Below are 20,000 nucleotides of genomic sequence, written 5' to 3'. Positions count from 1 at the left end.
GTGGGTGTTTGTGTGTGTGTGTTTGTGTGTGTGTGTGTGTGTGTGTGTGTGTGTGTGTGAGTGTGTATAATGCCTGTTCAGTAGTGTGGAGACCGGTCAAAGGAATGGATCATTTTCCATATGAAGAACACATCAGCTGTTACAAACATCCACTTTAGTGTTCCAGCTTTAGATATCCCCTCTAAAGCGTGTTCTCTGTAGGGCACTGACAGAAGTGTGTGAGACCAGCCCTAGAACCCTCCACTCTCAGCATGGAGGTTCCTGCGAGGTTGAAAAGGCGCCCCCCACCTCCAGCTGGTTCCATTGAGTTTCTCTGGGGGAACAGGATTCCTCCCAGCACGAGATCCTGCCCCCTCACACACACACACCAGCCCTTCCCCACTGCTTCTACACGCTATGGGTACTATTCAATTACTGTTCAGAGCTGCACTAAGCTAACATAGCCCGGAGCTGTGCTCTCCTACACAGCACTGCTGCTTTACTGCTCAAACCTCGGATTCTGATGCAAGACTACATCTTACTGCACAAGCCTGCTACTGTCCAGTGGGCCTTTAAGATGACCTGTTATGCTAATTTTCAACAGAACACTACTGAACAGAAATCCCTATGCACAGCTAATACAGGCGGTCAGGTGGAACATATGAAGTGAAAATTATAATTATTCACCGAACACTGTGTCTCTGACCTTTGATTTAGAGCAAACAACGCGCTTCGCCTGCATGCTTTTTCAGGTCCGCTCCACCTCATTATCAATGTTCATGATTTTATTATTAGGGGTCTGCTAGAAAAGATTGACTTGCTTCAGTGTCCCAAAAACACATTATTTGTACACATACTGTACATCTCTAGGCAGGCAGTAAGGGTTGTCTTACGAGATTGCATCATTTTGTACCAAAGGAAAAAAGCTGGAATTCCAACGAGGCGTTTCACGCAGCTGAGAAAAGCGGTGTCTGTGGGAGAGAGTAACTCCCTCTGGCATACACTTTGGGCTTTTGTAACCTTTTAAAATCTGCACTTTACTGCCTATACCCAAGCTTTACTGTCCAGAGCAGAGACTACATTTTACAGCGTGGACCTCTGCTTTACAGTCATTCTGGAGACATGGGACAAAACATTTCCACCAATAGGGTTACACTTGATTTGGAAAGTCAGTATATGGAGACTTTACAGATGGTTTGTTGAAATTCAAGTTCAGTCTTTGTTCACTGAGCATCACCTTAACCAAACCTAACCCCTAACCCAAACCTTAACCATGAATTGTAGTGAATAGAGTTTCAACAGAGAGTTTGTTTATAATCTGAACATCTGTAGATAGTCTAAAAGGGACCATCCAAATAAAGTGGGCCACCAATTGTAACTGCTATCAAGTTTAATAATTAACATATTTTGAAGTGTAATTGTTGTGAAGAATTAATAATAGAAAGTATTATCCTTAAAAGATGATGCTGTTATTTGCGAAATATTTGATGAAACGCCAAAGTTGTCTCCTAAATCCAAGTTATATGGCAGAGAATAAAGCACTAGGGAAAGTATCTGACGTATGGACGTGCTTGATGTATAGAGTGTGGACGATATACCTGCTTGGGGGAAGTATGAGGTGGTATGTGTGAAGGGCATGAGAGGAAAGGGATATTTGAGGTGTAAATGCCATCTAAATGCTAATATGTCTTGGGGCTGTGGTTAAACCATTCAGAACGTAGGTTTTTTGTTTTACCAACCTACCGCAGTGGGTGAGTTTTTTTTCTAGCTGATTCACGAATGTTCTACAGAATGTTCTACAGGAACATTCTAGTCATTGTTAAGGCTTCAAGGAAATTATTATGCAGAGTTTGCCTGATCTGATCTGCTATCTAGACGTTTTTATCAGTAGTGTATTCATTACAAATATTAAAAAAATATCAGACTAATCAACAAGTGGTTCTTTGTCAACCGTGTGACGTCATCGCACCTAGGCTGGTGCGTGCTCGTTTGTAGCGATGATAACGTCGTGGCCAGTGTTGGGTAAGTTACTGAAAATTAGTACTTAGTTACAGTTACTAGTTACTTCTTTTAAAGGTAATTGAATTACTTCCCAGTTACTGTATATCAAAAGTAATTAGTTACTAGGGAAAGTAACTTTTAAGTTACTTTTATATCTGCGTTTAATATAATGAATATGAACAGTACTGAACAGTCAAACCCAATAAACATATATATTTTGTACCTAATTATTTTAAACAACAGGGCAACATGCCTTCAAATCAAGCAGTAGTACAAAAGTCCCTTTTAACACTTACTTAACACAAAATAACTGTCTCAGTCATTTAACAGTGTTTTTTTTTTTTTTTTTACTACATTAGTGATTGGCTTACAGTATTAACACCATATAAAAAGTAGGGGGATAAAAAATAATCAATTAGTGGTTCAGTTCACAAAATACCCTGAAACACCCACACAGTATTCACAATATGCTAAATATATAATTAGAATAATATCTTTCTAATACATCCTAATCGCTGGCAATCCCCACCCTGATCAAGGTAGGAACTGTTTATAAGTTCCCACTGGTCCCGGTGGCGCTTCTTTCGCCGTTGCCCGACAGCCAAGATGACTGAGGACACGAACACCTTATACAGTTGGTAATAGATTCCACGCGTTTTCTGGTTAAACAATAAATGTTGGAAACCACGATCGGTGCCCTAGCCTTCATTCCATATGTATGCGCGATTGTATACAACTGCAATGAATGTGTGTTAGCGGCCGTGGAGAATGGGAGAAATAATTGCGGTTGTATATCCGTGTGTGAGTGCGTGCGTGATTGTATGCAAGTGCAATGTGTGTGTGTGTGTGTTAGCAGTCCTGGAAAATGTGAGACAGTTGCGTATGTACAGCCTTGTGCGTGTCTTTGTGTGTGTGTGTGCATGCGTGCGTGATTGTATGCAGGTGCAATGTGTGTGTGTTTGTGTGTGTAAGCGGTCGTGGATCTGGGTAGCAGAGTGTCTTTCATGCGCGGTCGCACTGGTCCTGCGACGTCAGATCAGAAGAAGCTAAAGTAGGTCTATCTTGTCTTCTTGTCTGCAAGTGTTAATTTTCCACAAAAGATAGTAACGCGGGTAACGAACTCATTTAGATTGCAGTAACTGTAACTGCGTTACTCGATTTAAACAAATACTTAGTTACATGCTCGTTACCGCTAAAAGTAGTGGAATTACAGTAACGCGTTACTTAGTAACGCGTTAGTCCCAACACTGGTCGTGGCACTGATCAGTTACCAGCCAGTCTCACGTGAATTTGTCATCACCTGACGTCTTATTCCGTCGATTCAACAACCATAGCCAATTATTTTTTGCGCAAATCCAGCGCTAGTCAGATGAGGCTAATGAGAAGTTAAGGTGAAATTGCCTTATAAGTGCACAGATACCACATATGTGTCAATATCAAAACTAAGGCAGTTTAGTGTAGATTTGGGGAACATGATAAATGTCAAACAGTGATTTTGTGAAAAGTTAGGCTAAATGACAAAAAGTGTGTACAACTCCATAGCAAACTATTTGAATAGTTCAAGAAACCAGAAACATTTATTTTTAAAAGAGGCCAATTACATTTATGTGCTCATGGACACACACACTCAAACAAACACAAGCACACATGGACAAACATTCACTCATGAACAATGACAGTTTTCATTTGATTACTTTGAGTTGAGACATCAACTTATCTATGCTTAGCAATGAACAGTGTTTGTACCGTATGTTGCATGTATGTGTCTTTACATTTTGGCCATTACACTAACATACTGGTATTTCTGTGTGTTTCAGCTGCTGCCTCGGGCCTGGAGACAGACGCTGCCTTTAGAGCAGCAGTAGTGGGCTGGGCTGGGCTGGGCTGGGCTCTGTTCAGGAGTTTTGGGGGCAAGCTTATGGGCACTGATATTTATAAGCTTGTCCGGAAGGAATGGTACTTCATGGACACCGAGTGCCTGGAGTACTCCAGTTCCTGTCACAAGAAGGTCACAGGGCATCTTGGCATTGGCCAACATTTGTCCATTATTAAAATGCTCCCGGTCACCCATGGACATCTTTTCCCTGAACTTTGGCATCCCTTTCCTGTTTGATCTATCCAGTCACTGAGGCACCAGTTTTGTGTGTCAGTAACTTATGAAAAAGGGTGGGACTGCTGTACCAGTGGTCCACATACAAAACATGACCCTTGCCAAGGAAAGGCTACATTAAAGTGGTCACGACTGACCCTGACATCCCCAGGTCTGTGACCATTGTAATGTCTGTTGACTTGCAAGTATGCACAATTATGTCGTGGACATACCCTGTTATTTTGTTTGCATAGTTGAAGGGGAACATAAGTATATGGCCCACTTTTTACTGTATTAACTGTACTTACAATCCATCTTTGCTGTATTACTGTACTAACTGTACTTACACCTAACAACACTAGAACATATATTACTACTACCTCATTCACTTCTCTTTACTTATTACCACCACTTAGACTTACACCTGCACTTTATATAGTTCATATCTATTTACACTTCCTACCTCAATTCCTACCTCAATTGCTGCTAGTCCCAATTCTGTTCATATTTCATACCTAACTCTTACTGTATATAAATTCCTCAAAAAAAGTTCGGAAACATTTCTTCAGTCGATTATCCCTCCCCTTTAATAATACCAATTGGTATTGTATTGTATATTGTTGGAAAGCCTGATTAGTCACCTTTACAACGAGGTACAACTTGTAAGGATCGTGCATTTGTGGAATGAGCAACACAGCTAACCGTGTGGGTAGTGGCCCAAAAAAAATGTGCCAAAACCCCCTGCAATATTTTTCTGTTGGTATTCACTCTTGTTTTAAGTTGCTTGGTGGATTTGATGATTCTCCCACAGTATTAAGAAAAAAACAACACATATTGACCATTTTTACACTTTATTCATTTTACACTGTCAGGGACCCAAAACAGCTTGATTCAATGGCGACCCCATATCTCCAGAATCTGGGACCTAACTCCATCCTCCAGGATGACAACGCTCGCCCCCACAGAGGCAGGATCATCACAGAGTACCTCCAGAACTTGGGAGTGGAGAGGATGAAAGGCCTGCCGTAAGTCCAGACCTCAACCCAACTGAATACTTGTGGCATCAGCTCGGGCGTGCTGTACGTGCCAGAGTGACCAACGCAACCATGTTGGCTGACTTGCTACAAATTCTGGTTCAGGAATGGGATGCCATCCTACAGGAGGTGCCAAGCTGTTGTGGCTGCGTATGGATCTTACACATGCTACTGAGGTCCCTGACCGTGTAAAATTAATAAAGTATAAAAATGGTCAATATGTGTTGTTTTTTCCTTAATACTGTGGGAGAATCATCAAATCCACCAAGCAACTCAAAACAAGAGTGAATACCAACAGAAGAATATTGCAGGGGGTTTTGGCACATTTTTCTGCATTTCGTTGTCTCAGTACTTGTACGCTGTGCAATGACAATAAAGTTGAATCTAATCTAATATATTAGCATTTTTATATGCAAAGTTTCACTTAAAACTATTGTCCAGAAATATGTTGTGTAATTGTATGTGAGGTAATTGTAATAGAGCAAAATAGGAATTGAAGAGCAGAAGATTTCTGCCTGGTTTAGCATGATTCACATTTGCCAGCTTGATGCCAAAACTTCGAGGGGATAAAGTGTTTGAAGGACAGCCTTCCTTTCCAATTCATCATGGACTAGTCAATGTGATGTCAATGGGGTAAAAAATCTGATAAAAATAGTTAATTATTGGGGTGGAAAAGGAGGGGATCAGTTGAGGTGGTGTTTGAGGGGAGTGGAGTCTGTTCTCCAGCTCCATTCCCTCATCCAAGGCTGCCAAATTAACTGACAGCTCCTCATAAGACGAGTTGTCAGATTCAGGCTCGTCATTTTAGTCAGCATCAACATAAGCATATTCAAGATCGACGGTGAAGATGTCCCAAGTTTTATCATCAGTGAGTTGACGCCTCCTTTCAAAATGTCTTGTCATGTTTATTAGTTTTGTGGGTTTACGTTTACGCTACTTGTTTTTCTGTAATAAATGAATGAATGAGAGGCCGGAATCGGTGTGTCGTTATATTTTTTCTAACTGTTGCATGTTGTGGATTCGCTGATAGTGCGCAAATATGATTTGTGAGTGACAAGTGATTATAATATGAAAAGGTGTCTGCGCAGTTTGTGTGCATCAATGATGAGACTACAATTATGTGTATCCTGAGGAGCGTATGCCACTAAACTAGTCAGCTCTCGGGAAGCATTTCATGTACGGTATATTCCCGCTGCGATGCTGGTTTTCATATCGAGCTGTCGTTGGACATGATATTTGACGGAACATTGTAACTTTGTCATGTACAATTGGACGTGGACCACACATATCATAAGACTATATAGTAAACAAAATTATAGTGACAAGACGATTTTAAGAGGCATAATGGATGAAGGTGGCTGAATGTACAATGTTAGCTCACGTTAGCGAAGTTAGTAGTAACCCACACACAGGCTTATTGTTACGCTGCTATTGGAACGCTCGTTTCGCCAGATTCCAAGTCACACCCGTGTGACAACACGCTTTTGCGGAAAGTTAGCTGCTGTCACACCGGTGTGACAATACGTTCTGAAAGGTTTAAGGGTAGGGGGTTTATTAATATGATGTAATATGTGAGGTTTACCCAGATCTAACATCCTCCTCAATTTTATTAAGTCATTATTATATTAAAATTGTGACACCTAATGACCTCTTACTACAATTAAAACTGGCTGTCCGTCACAGGAGAGATAAATCATTCATAGGAGTAATTCTTTCAATTCAAAATGTATTCAAAATTTACATTCAAAAATGTGTTTTATACGTTTTCACTTATAACTATAACTGAATAAATCAAAGTATTAAATAATAAAAATGACTACAAATCCATACTTATTATTATTTATCATATTTGTCGAGGGTTTGTAGGTAAAATATTAGTTGTCTCCTAGCAAGAGTATGTGTTTAATGTTCAAACTGTGCTTTAATGTTTAAACTGTGATTGAATGTGTACTTTTACGTTCAAACTGTGCTTTTCCGCCCAACGTTGTGCCTACTGCTAAGCTGTGCTTTACACTTCATATATTCTTGAGCCGGTGCCTTCCCAGAGACACACTTTGGATTTGATTTGATTTGATTTTTAGGTCTGTCTGTTCCTGTCCGGAGCTGTTTTACTGTGCAAAGCCGGCCATTTTTTTACTCAAAGCTACACTTTACGGTCATGAGGTGGGCTTTCACATATGGAACTTTACTACTCAAAGCTACACTTTACGGTCATGAGGTGGGCTTTCACATATGGAACTTTACTACTCAAAGCTACACTTTACGGTCATGGGGTGGGCTTTCACATATGGAACTTTACTACTCAAAACTACACTTTACGGTCATGGGGTAGGCTTTCACATATGGAACTTAACTACTCAACGCTACACTTTACGGTCATGGGGTAGGCTTTCACATAATGGAACTTAACTACTCAAAGCTACACTTTACGGTCATGGGGTAGGCTTTCACATATTGAACTTAACTACTCAACGCTACACTTTACGGTCATGGGCTAGGCTTTCACATATGGAACTTAACTACTCATCGCTACACTTTACGGTCATGAGGTGAGCTTTCATATATTGTACGCATTTTCTCCTCTCTTTACAGCACAGACCTGCACTGTACTGCACTTTGTAGTACATGTAGTATACTGTGTAGTTTGTGTAGTATACTTGATGACACATAGCTATGTGATACTTCAGAAGTTACAGCCTTGACGGGCCCTGGACAGAGAGCCTCCTGAAGCCTCCACAGGGGGACCTAATGAGGGGGCCACAAGCAGAGCCATCTGAGTGAGGGGCGCCCACAGCTAATGAGAGAGCCACAAGCAGACCCATCTGAGTGAGGCACGCCCACATGCAGATGTAAATATTACACACTGTGTTGCTGCACATTCCCTCAGCGTGTCACTGCAGCTAAAGGAATCTGTCATTTGTTTAATGTGCTAATTAAAGGGTGAAAGAGCTTCTGAGGAAGAGAGAGGATGGAGGGGCTGCTGATTTTATATCCACACATTTCTCCAGAGAGCTAGTAGCTGTTTATGAACACTGCAAACATGCATTTAAATGTACATTTACACATAGTTATTTGGCAGATGGTTTCATCAAGAGTGACTTACAAGTGAGGTACAACTTGAATATTCATTCACAAGGGAACTCTATTTTTATCTTAGTCACCAAGAAGAACAGTGAGTCAAATCATTGACAGTAAATAGTGATCAACGTATAGAGTAATGTCACCCCATTCAATATCACCAGTAAATAGTGATCAACGTATAGAGTAATGTCACCCCATTCAATATCACCAGTTAATAATGATCAACGTATAGAGTAATGTCACTCCATTCATCATCAACAGTAAATAGTGATGAACATAGAGTAATGTCACCCCATTCATCATCACCAGTAAATAGTGATGAACATAGAGTAATGTCACCCCATTCATCATCACCAGTAAATAGTGATGAACATAGAGTAATGTCACCCCATTCATCATCACCAGTAAATAGTGATGAACATAGAGTAATGTCACCCCATTCATCATCACCAGTAAATAGTGATGAACATAGAGTAATGTCACCCCATTCATCATCACCAGTAAATAGTGATGAATGTATAGAGTAATGTCACCCCATTCATCATCACCAGTAAATAGTGATGAACATAGAGTAATGTCACCCCATTCATCATCACCAGTAAATAGTGATGAACATAGAGTAATGTCACCCCATTCATCATCACCAGTAAATAGTGATGAACATAGAGTAATGTCACCCCATTCATCATCACCAGTAAATAGTGATGAACATAGAGTAATGTCACCCCATTCATCATCACCAGTAAATAGTGATGAATGTATAGAGTAATGTCACCCCATTCATCATCACCAGTAAATAGTGATGAATGTATAGAGTAATGTCACCCCATTCATCATCACCAGTAAATAGTGATGAATGTATAGAGTAATGTCACCCCATTCATCATCAACAGTAAATAGTGATGAATGTATAGAGTAATGTCACCCCATTCATCATCACCAGTAAATAGTGATGAATGTATAGAGTAATGTCACCCCATTCATCATCACCAGTAAATAGTGATGAATGTATAGAGTAATGTCACCCCATTCATCATCACCGGTAAATAGTGATGAATGTATAGAGTAATGTCAGCCCATTCATCATCACCAGTAAATAGTGATGAATGTATAGAGTAATGTCACCCCATCCATCATCACCAGTAAATAGTGATGAATGTATAGAGTAATGTCACCCCATTCATCATCACCAGTAAATAGTGATGAATGTATAGAGTAATGAGCAGGAGCAGGATTTTGCTTAAAACAAGCCAATTTGGCTGCCAGTGCGTTAAGCAAATTTGGCTTGTTAAGATTTCTTAAAATAAGTAATATTTGCTTGAAATAGGCAAAAATAACCTTACCAAGAAAGCACTAGGTAAGTACAATTTAGCTAGAAATAAGACCAACTAGATTTTTTTCATCTCAATATAAGAGTAATAACACTAGGTTAGAAAAGCATTTTTGCAGTGTAGCAACATCCTTTTGAAATGAGTGCACTGCAAAAAATGCTTTTCTAACCTAGTGTTATTACTCTTATATTGAGATGAAAAATCTAGTTGGTCTTGTTTCTAGCTAAATTTGCTTAACGCACTGGCAGCCAAATTTGCTTGTTTTAAGCCAAATCTGCTTAAAACAAGCAAATTTGGCTGCCAGTGCGTTAAGCAAATTTGGCTTGTTAAGATTTCTTAAAATAAGTAATATTTGCTTGAAATAGGCAAAAATAACCTTACCAAGACAGCACTAGGTAAGTACAATTTAGCTAGAAACAAGACCAACTAGATTTTTTCATCTCAATATAAGAGTAATAACACTAGGTTAGAAAAGCATTTTTGCAGTGTAGGAAATTCATCTTGAAATCAGTCAAGCTACACTAAAAACAAGAACATTGGCCTAGATGCCAAAAATATTTAAGAATTATTATCTCAATATGTAGGCAAAGTTGCTTATATTCAGCAAATGCTAGCAACATCCTTTTGAAATGAGTGTGCATGCTAGGAAATTCATCTTGAAATCAGTCAAGCTACACTAAAAACAAGAACATTGGCCTAGATTCCAAAAATATTTAGGAATTATTATCTCAATATAGAGGGGAAGGTGCTTATATTAAGCAAATGCTAGCAACATCCTTTTGAAATGAGTGTGCATGCTAGGAAATTCACCTTGAAATCAGTCAAGCTACACTAAAAACAAGAACATTGGGCTAGATGCCAAAAATATTTAGGAATTATTATCTCAATATAGAGGGAAGGTGCTTATATTAAGCAAATGCTAGCAACATCCTTTTGAAATGAGTCTGCATGCTAGGCAATTCATCTTGAAATCAGTAAAGCTTCACTAAAAACAAGTACATTTGCCTAGATATCGTAAGAAATATTTTCTCAATATCTAGGACAAATATTTTTTTTATTATTATTTTTCAAGCTTACTATTTGGGCTTTTTGACTTTAATCGGATAGGACAGTAGAGAGAGACAGGAAGCGACCTGGAGGGAGAGATTGAGAAACGACTGCAAGTCGGTCTCGAACCTGAACTCTTACCTGTGTCCCCATCATGCCCATTCATGGTGTTGGGTTGTTGCTGCTTGCACCACAGCTCCAACCTTAAAGCAGTCATCTCTTGAGGATATTGGTATTTGTTTTTGAGAGTTTTGAAGTCAATGCATATGTGCAATCGATCATTGAGATAGTAGAGATTGTGCAGATAGCATTCGCAGCTGTTTTTACCATAGCAACTGTGTCTAGGTTGAAGTTACTAATTAAAAATTATTTGAAGCATTCTTTGTGCTATCTGCAAAATCTATATTATTTCAATGATCAATTGCACATTTGCATTGACTTTAAAACTCTCTAAGAAATGCCAATATCCTCAACAGATGACTGTTTTAGGGAAGGAGCTGTGGCACACGCAGTAGCAACCCTGCACCATGAATGGGTCTGATGGGGATACAGGTAAGAGTTCAGGTAAGAGTCCACCTTGCGGTCATTTCTCAATCCCTCCCTCCAGCTAGCATCCTGTCTCGCACTACTGTCCGATCTGATTAAATGCAAAAAAGACCAAAAATGAAGCTAATAAATGAAATAACAAAACCGCTGAATTTAAGCAAATTGTCCTAGATATTGAGAAAATAATTCTTATGGTATCTAGGCAAATGTACTTGTTTTTAGTATAGCTTTACTGATTTCAAGATAAATTGTCTAACATACAGCCTTATTCCAAGATGATGGTGCTATTATTTGCTGAAAATAGGCACATTTTTCTACATTTCGAGTTGTTTTTAGGCAAAATACTTTCTACATTTTGAGAAAATAATTCTTACATTTTTTTGTTTTTAGGCAAATGCACTTGTTTTTAGAGAAGTTGAACTTATTTCAAGATACATTTCCTAGCATATAGCCTCAATTCAAGATGATGTTGCTGTCATTTGCTGAATACAGACACATTTTTCTACATTTCGAGAAAATAATTCTTAATTTTTTTTTGTTTTTAGGCAAATGCACTTGTTTTTAGAGAAGTTGAATTTATTTCAAGATACATTTCCTAGCATATAGCCTCAATTCAAGATGATGTTGCTGTCATTTGCTGAATACAGACACATTTTTCTACATTTCGAGAAAATAATAATAATTTTTTTTTGTTTTTAGGCAAATGCACTTGTTTTTAGAGAAGCTGAACTTATTTCAAGATACATTTCCTAGCATATAGCCTCAATTCAAGATGATGTTGCTGTCATTTGCTGAATACAAGCAAATTTTTCTACATTTCGAGGAAAAAATTCTTATTTTTTAAAAATGTAGGCATATATACTTGTTTTAGGAGTAGTTGTACTGATTTCAAGACACATTGCCTTATATAGCCTCATTTAAAGAGTATGGTGCTAACATTTGCCGAATTTCAGCACAATTTCCTACATTTTGAGAAAATAATTCTTACTTATTTTGACAACGTGTTTTTAGTCTGGCCACACTAGTTTAAGGCGAGACATGGCAGGTGAATAGGGTAACATTTTTAAATAAAAGGGATCACCATGAAACTTTACCAGTTGATTACATACATCATTATAAGAAAAAAATGTATTACAAGTGTTTGAATTTTGCATATTTAATTGTGCTAATTAGGCTGGATCTCATTAAATATGCACGTTTTTGCATATATTTCCGGTACATGAATCTTAAACTGTGATAAAGCCAGGACCAAAATTATTTTTTTTATTTTGTTTATATATCAAATGACAAAAAATCCTCACGTGGATTTTAGGATATCTGCTTTTATGACCTGGGAAATCAAAATATACTATCCATGGCCTTAAAAACCCTATTTTCGTCATGATTTCCAGGTAAAATGACCCATAAATCTGGCCAGGAACAATTTATAAATAAATCCATGTGTAGATGTCTTCATAGCAATGCTATGTGTGAAACTGGGAAGTGTGGTGTACCTAGGTTCTACTGAGAAATGTGTACCTAAAAATGAAAAAACACTAATTTTGAGAAAACTGCATTTAAAGACAACACGTGGGACACTGAGCGAATCACGTTAGCAGAAAAGCGCCGTCAGCCAATGAATCCCTTCAGAAAGTCAGGATTGGTTGCTGAAAAGAAAGGAAATGCCCATATTTGGATTACACAGCCTTCTGATCGAGGCTCATAGCTTTAAAGTCATACCAGACATGACAGATGCCGTGTAAAAAGACGAAACGCTGAACGTGGTTCAAGGGAGAATTCTTGGTAAAGTTAGGAGAAAATGGATGCCACGGCTGAACTAAATGCAGTGAAACAGACACATAAATGTGTAATTTTGACGTTTTCTTTATGGTAGTATGAAAGATAACAAGTTAAAGAGGCAAACTAGCCCAAAATCTCAAATTTGACCAGGGCATGAAAAAAAAATCGATATTTCACCTACCGTGTCTCGCCTTAAAGATCTATTTGGGTTCTTTGAGGCTAGCTATTTTAACTTGTTTTTTGAAACTCTTAGGCCCAATCCCATTTCTAATCTCTACCCCTACCCTTACCCCTACCCCTTCGCCTTTTCAAACGGAGGGGTAGCCGAAGGGGTTGAAACGCTAGCCCTTCGAATTGGGATAGCACTTCAACAATTACGTACGTCATCAGTACGAAGCGTCACCTGTTACGTTACCGGAGAGCGACAGCTGTCACTCACCAGACATAAACAAACATGGCGCCTGCAGCTGTTATTTACACAATGCAACATTTCATCAAACAAGTTTTAAAATCATGAATTACAAAGAAAATACTTTCATTTGTGTGATGCTTTCCCTGCTGTTTCCGACATTTTTAAATGGACTCGCGCGATGTTTTTTCTTTAATGATCACGGGTTCGCAATGCATTGAGGGAAATCAGTCTACCCCTCCGTTTGAAGTGTGCCCTCGGAAAATCTCCGTTTGGAGGGGTAGAAAGCGCTTCCCCTTCCCCTACCCCTCTGTCTTAACGTGAATTGGGACAGCCCTACCCCTCCACATGAACGCGCAAAACGGAGGGGAAGGGGAAAGACGAAGGGGTAGGGGGAGAAATGGGATTCAGCCTTAGTAAGTCAAATCTTCCTGTTCTGTTGGAAGATAATTTAGCTTATTTTAAGCAATATTTGCACCATTTTATTACTTTTTTTTCTTGTTTTTGAAAGCTTATTTTTTGCAGTGCACACATGTACACTGCAAAAAAAATCAGCTTTCAAAAACAAGAAAAAAAAGTAATAAAATGGTGCAAATATTGCTATTTATCTTGAAATCAGTCCAACTTCACCTAAAATAAGTATATATGCCTAAATAAAAAAATAATGATTTCCTCGAAATGTAGAACAATTTCAGTATTCAGCAAATGACAGCAAAATCATCTTGAATTAAGGCTATATGCTAGGAAATTTAACTTGAAATAAGTTCAGCTTCTCTAAAAACAAGTGCATTTGCCTAAAAACAAAAAAATGTAAGAATTCTTCTCTCGAAATGTAGAAAAATGTGTCTGTATTCAGCAAATGATAGCAACATCATCTTGAATTGAGGCTATATGCCTGGCAATTTATCTTGAAATAAGTTCAGCTTCTCTAAAAACAAGTGCATTTGCCGACAAACAAAAAAAAATAAGAATTATTTTCTCGAAACGTAGAAAAATGTGCCTATATTCAGCAAAGAATAGCACCATCATCTTGGAATAAGGCTGTATGTTAGACAATTTATCTTGAAATCAGTAAAGCTATACTAAAACAAGTACATTTGCCTATATACCATAAGAATTATTTTCTCAATATCTAGGACAATTTGCTTAAATTCAGCGATTTTGTTATTTCATTTATTAGCTTCATTTTTGGGCTTTTTTGCATTTAATCAGATAGGAGAGTAGTGCGAGACAGGATAGCTGGAGGGAGGGATTGAGAAATGACCGCAAGTCGGACTCGAACCTGAACTCTTACCTGAACTCTTACCTGTATCACCATCAGACCCATTCATGGTGCAGGGTTGCTACTGCGTGTGCACAGCTCCTTCCCTAAAACAGTCATCTGTTGAGGATATTTGCCTTTTTTTGGAGAGTTTTAAAGTCAATGCAAATGTGCAATTGGTCATTGAAATAATATAGATTTTGCAGATAGCACAAAGAATACTTCAAATAATTTTTAATTAGTAACTTCAACCTAGACACAGTTGCTATGGTAAAAACAGCTGCAAATGCTATCTGCACAATCTCTATCATCTCAATGATCAATTGCACATATGCATTGACTTCAAAACTCTCCAAAACAAATACCAGTCGTTTCTCAATCTCTCCCCCCAGCTAGCTTCCTGTCTCTCTCTACTGTCCTATCCTATCCGAAGGGAAAAAGCCCAAAAATGTAACTTGAAAAATAATAATAAAACAAATTATTTGTCCTAGATATTGAGAAAATATTTCTTATCTAGGCAAATGTACTTGTTTTAAGTCTAGCTTTACTGATTTCAAGATACATTGCCTAGCATGCAGACTCATTTCAAAAGGATGTTGCTAGCATTTGCTGAATATAAGCACCTTTCCCTACATATTGAGATAATAATTCTTAAATATTTTTGGCATCTAGGCCAATGTTCTTGTTTTTAGTGTAGCTTGACTGATTTCAAGATGAATTGTCTATTTGCTGGATTTTGCTTAAAACAAGCAAATTTGGCTGCCAGTGCGTTAAGCAAATTTGGCTTGTTAAGATTTCTTAAAATAAGTAATATTTGCTTGAAATAGGCAAAAATAACCTTACCAAGACAGCACTAGGTAAGTTCAATTTAGCTAGAAACAAGACCAACTAGATTTTTTCATCTCAATATAAGAGTAATACCACTAGGTTAGAAAAGCATTTTTGCAGTGTAGGCCAATGTTCTTGATTTAAGTGTAGCTAGACTGATTTCAAGATGAATTGCCTAGCATGCACACTCATTTCAAAAGCATGTTGCTAGCATTTGCTGAATATAAGCACCTTCCCCTTTATATTGAGATAATAATTCTTAAATATTTTTGGCATCTAGACCAATGTTCTTGATTTTAGTGTAGCTTGACTGATTTCAAGATAAATTGCCTAGCATGCACACCAGGGGCGGACTGGGACAAAAAAATCGGCCCAGGCATTTTGAACCAGACCGGCCCACTAAATTCGATAACACACCTTTTTAATCTCGAATGTCTACACCAACCAGGCTTATAGCTAGCAGGGCGTCTGCCCTATAGTCTACTAAAAAATAAGAAGAAACGGGACGCCCTACTATTAGGCAGGACGGCCTAAAGACGCCCTATTTTTCTCCCGTTTTACCTGTAAACTTCGCTGAATGTGATCAAAATTCACCGTTTCAGTCGCTTCAGTGCTTAACGAAGTCTAGAATCATACATATGACCTGCCAATTAGAAAATACAAATAGCATTGCTGTATTTCCGCTACAACAACGTTACATCATGATTCCAACGAAACATTGATTCACGGGCTCGCAGAAGCTCCAGAAGACAGCTGTCTCACCGCACGTCACTGAACCTACTACTGTATGAGTTCAACAAGAGTTTGTGTGTTAAGGTGGTGGTCTTAATTAATCTAAATGCAATACACATCATACACTTTAAAGCTTTGTTCAGAATACGGAGGTATAAGATCGGTCGATATTTTCCATGAAAATAGCGACTGAAGAACCCCCTGTTCTCGTCTCCGAGAGGACAGGCTGTATTGCTCCCTTTTCTAGAAGGGAGTCTATTTCCTCCTGTAGGAAACGCGCTTGATGAGGTGGCATTAACGTTTGAACTACGCCCCTGAACTTCGGGGGGGACGGGAAAACTGGAGCGTATAACGGGCTATCATAATTCGGTATCTGGACAAATTGGCATATTTTCGGAATACCAGGGTTTGGGAATACTGGACTTTCGGAACAATTGACATGGCACCGCGCACCACTCAAACACACAACATAGAGTGTAGGCTAACGGCTGGCTGTTTCAGAGTACAGTAGGCTGAGGGCTAGCAACAGCTACAGACTTGTCTTGTATTTACAATGCAAACGAACTTGGCCATAGAACATAGTTTCTAAGTCAAACATATTTTAGAGACGTTTTAATTCATGATCAGTAAGCTTACCGTAGGTCGTTGTATCGTATCTCCCTGGCTGTAGCCACCAGCACTGTCATCCACGGGAGCTGATGGCAAACTTTTAGCTAAAGGTAGAAGGTGTTAGCTGATATGATTGGACGAGACCCTAGTCACTCAAGAAGACGGCCAATGGGCCGCAGACTAGCGTGCGCGTGTCAAGCAAGTCAAGGCCATGGGCCACGCTGTTTACCGTCCTAATGCATTATGTAGGCAGGTCCAAATCGAAAGGGGTTTGTGTTGGGTCAGCCCAGGGGATGTGATTGGGCCAGCCCAGTGTCAGTAGGGCCGCTGATGAACTACTTTCGTGGGCCAGCCGGTCAGACCATTATATGGGGAAAAAAATAAAAAATTAAAATTCGGGACCATCGGCCCATATTGCACCCCGGCCCAGCGGGCAAACGCCCGGTATGCCCGATGGCCAGTCCGTCCCTGATGCACACTCATTTCAAAAGGATGTTGCTACACTGCAAAAATGCTTTTCTAACCTAGTGTTATTACTCTTATATTGAGATGAAAAAAATCTAGTTGGTCTTGTTTCTAGCTAAATTGTACTTACCTAGTGCTTTCTTGGTAAGGTTATTTTTACCTATTTCAAGCAAATATTACTTATTTTAAGAAATCTTAACAAGCCAAATTTGCTTAACGCACTGGCAGCCAAATTTGCTTGTTTTAAGCAAAATCCTGCTTAAATATGTAATTATTTGTCTTAAATCTAGAGGGGCAATCTTAACAAGCCAAATTTGCTTAACGCACTGGCAGCCAAATGTGCTTGTTTTAAGCAGGATTTTGCTTAAAACAAGCAAATTTGGCTGCCAATTTGCTTAACGCACTGGCAGCCAGATTTTGCTTAAAACAAGCAAATTTGGCTGCCAGTGCGTTAAGCAAATTTGGCTTGTTAAGGTTTCTTAAAATAAGTAATATTTGCTTGAAATAGGCAAAAATAACCTTACCAAAGAGCACTAGGTAAGTACAATTTAGCTAGAAACAAGACCAACTAGATTTTTTTCATCTCAATATAAGAGTAATAACACTAGGTTAGAAAAGCATTTTTGCAGTGTACTTGTCAGTGGGGATCAAACTGCCTTATAATAATGGCAATTCTAGTTTCAAGCATTAACATGCTCAGAACCAGTAATAAAATCTCAGTAAAAAGTAATAACCCTTATTAAGATAATTAAGGACTGAAACGCTTGAAGCAAGTGAAATGTTCTAACACAAAAAATGCCTGTAAGAAGTAATAACTTGTCAGACAAAAAACAAGCATACATTGCCTTGATTAGAGATATTTTATCCTTCTAAGATTTCACTTTTTGCAGTGTACCCCTGCTTCTCTGTATGACAAGCACATCTGTGCTGTCACCATGGCAACCCCCTGCGTCATGTGACCAGCAGGGTGACGGAGTAGCGAGGCTGAGCTGCAGCAGAGCAACTCAAGTGTGTGTGTGTCCGTCTGTGTGTGTGTGTGTGTGTGCATGTGTGTGTGTGTGTGCACGCACGCATGTGAAGTGTGTGTGTTTAATGTGTGTACACGAAGGAAGTGGTTGCGTGGATGTCTATGAACATTCCCATATATAGATATATGTATATATGAGAAGGTTTGGACGAGTATGTTTGCAGATCTTTTTTTTATATTATAAAATGTATATTACACACAAATGTGTGTGTGTGTGTGTGTGTGTGTATGAGTACAACTGTATTTGTATTTGTATTGTGTATGTGAGGGTGTGTGTCATGTAGATGTTTCGTGTGCATATATGAATATGTGTGTGTGCGTGTGTAAAAATGTGTGTGTGTGTGTGTGTGTGTGGATTTTAGCCTCGTCCTGCTGCTCGCTCCATGGATGCTCACCCCTACCCCCACCCCCACCCCATCTCCCCATCACCCACAACCCCCCACTCTTCTCTGCTCCCCAGGCACCCGCTGGCCTTTCTGGGCAGAGCTACCAGCTGGTGCCTATCATGCCAACTCATTCCACCACTGTGAGATTGAACTGGTGGAGGATCAGCTCTGGGTGCACCACCCACCGGCTTCACAGGGGAAGAGTCTAGAAGCACTGTTGGAAAGGCAGCTCCTATGGCTAGATGCTTTATGCTATCACAGGGTAGTGTATTCGAATCTTATGAATATGTGTGTTTGGGTGAATGAGAGAGAGGAAGAGAGAATGTTCTTTAGTACCAGCCATGTGTGAATTCTCTCTATGTGTGTGTGTGAGTGTGTACATGAGAGAGAGAGAGCGATGTTATCACCTGCTATGCCAGAGCCCAATGGCACCTGCCCCCTCTTCCCCACCATAAGATGCTGCTGTGTGATGATATACTGAATCTATTTTACCCACTGTAGTCGATGGGAGAGGAATACAGCTATTATAAGCTATATAGAAGCTACTGGAGCCTATAGATGAGTATTACATAAACTTGCATAGAGTCTACTGTAGCCTATGAGTGAGAAATATATAGACGTGATATATAGATTGAAGCTACTTAAGCCTGCAAATGAGGATTATATACCTACATAAAACCTACTGTAGCTAACATATAAGTGTTAGATATAGGCGTTTTCATAACTTCACATAAAATGATTACATCTCAACAACCACCTGCAAGATAGTTTTCATAGCACTAGGCCACAGCCATCAAGGTGGCACCTGGCCTTTTGTCTATGTTGATGGGCCATCAGACCTGGTTCCTGGCTTTTGTGTGTCTTCGAGCCAGAGCTATTACACTGCAAAAAATGCCCCTCTAGATTTAAGACAAATAATTACATATTTAAGCAGGATTTTGCTTAAAACAAGCAAATTTGGCTGCCAGTGCGTTAAGCAAATTTGGCTTGTTAAGATTTCTTAAAATAAGTAATATTTGCTTGAAATAGGTAAAAATAACCTTACCAAGAGAGCACTAGGTAAGTACAATTTAGCTAGAAACAAGACCAACTAGATTTTTCATCTCAATATAAGAGTAATAACACTACACTGCAAAAATGCTTTTCTAACCTAGTGTTATTACTCTTATATTGAGATGAAAAATCTAGTTGGTCTTGTTTCTAGCTAAATTGTACTTTCCTATTGCTTTCTTGGTAAGGTTATTTTTGCCTATTTCAAGCAAATATTACTTATTTTAAGAAATCTTAACAAGCCAAATTTGCTTAACGCACTGGCAGCCAAATTTGCTTGTTTTAACAGTTTGTTTGTTCTGGTCCTATGAATGAAATGCCACATTCTTGGAATATGTGATACTGC

The 20,000-nt window shown here is 38.9% G+C and overlaps 1 protein-coding gene across 1 annotated transcript in view; it reads right to left on the bottom strand.

Moving 5' to 3' along the window:
• dab2ipa (DAB2 interacting protein a) overlaps window positions 1-20,000 on the bottom strand; it is a gene marked incomplete at its 5' end in the record, with an annotated part of 178,686 nt that overhangs the window by 85,957 nt on the left and 72,729 nt on the right. The window lies entirely within an intron of this gene.

Source organism: Sprattus sprattus, assembly GCF_963457725.1.
Source record: "Sprattus sprattus genome assembly, chromosome: 16".
Lineage (NCBI taxonomy): Eukaryota > Metazoa > Chordata > Actinopteri > Clupeiformes > Clupeidae > Sprattus > Sprattus sprattus.
Note: the sequence above shows the minus strand (reverse complement) of the source record. Positions and strands in the feature narration are given on the sequence as shown.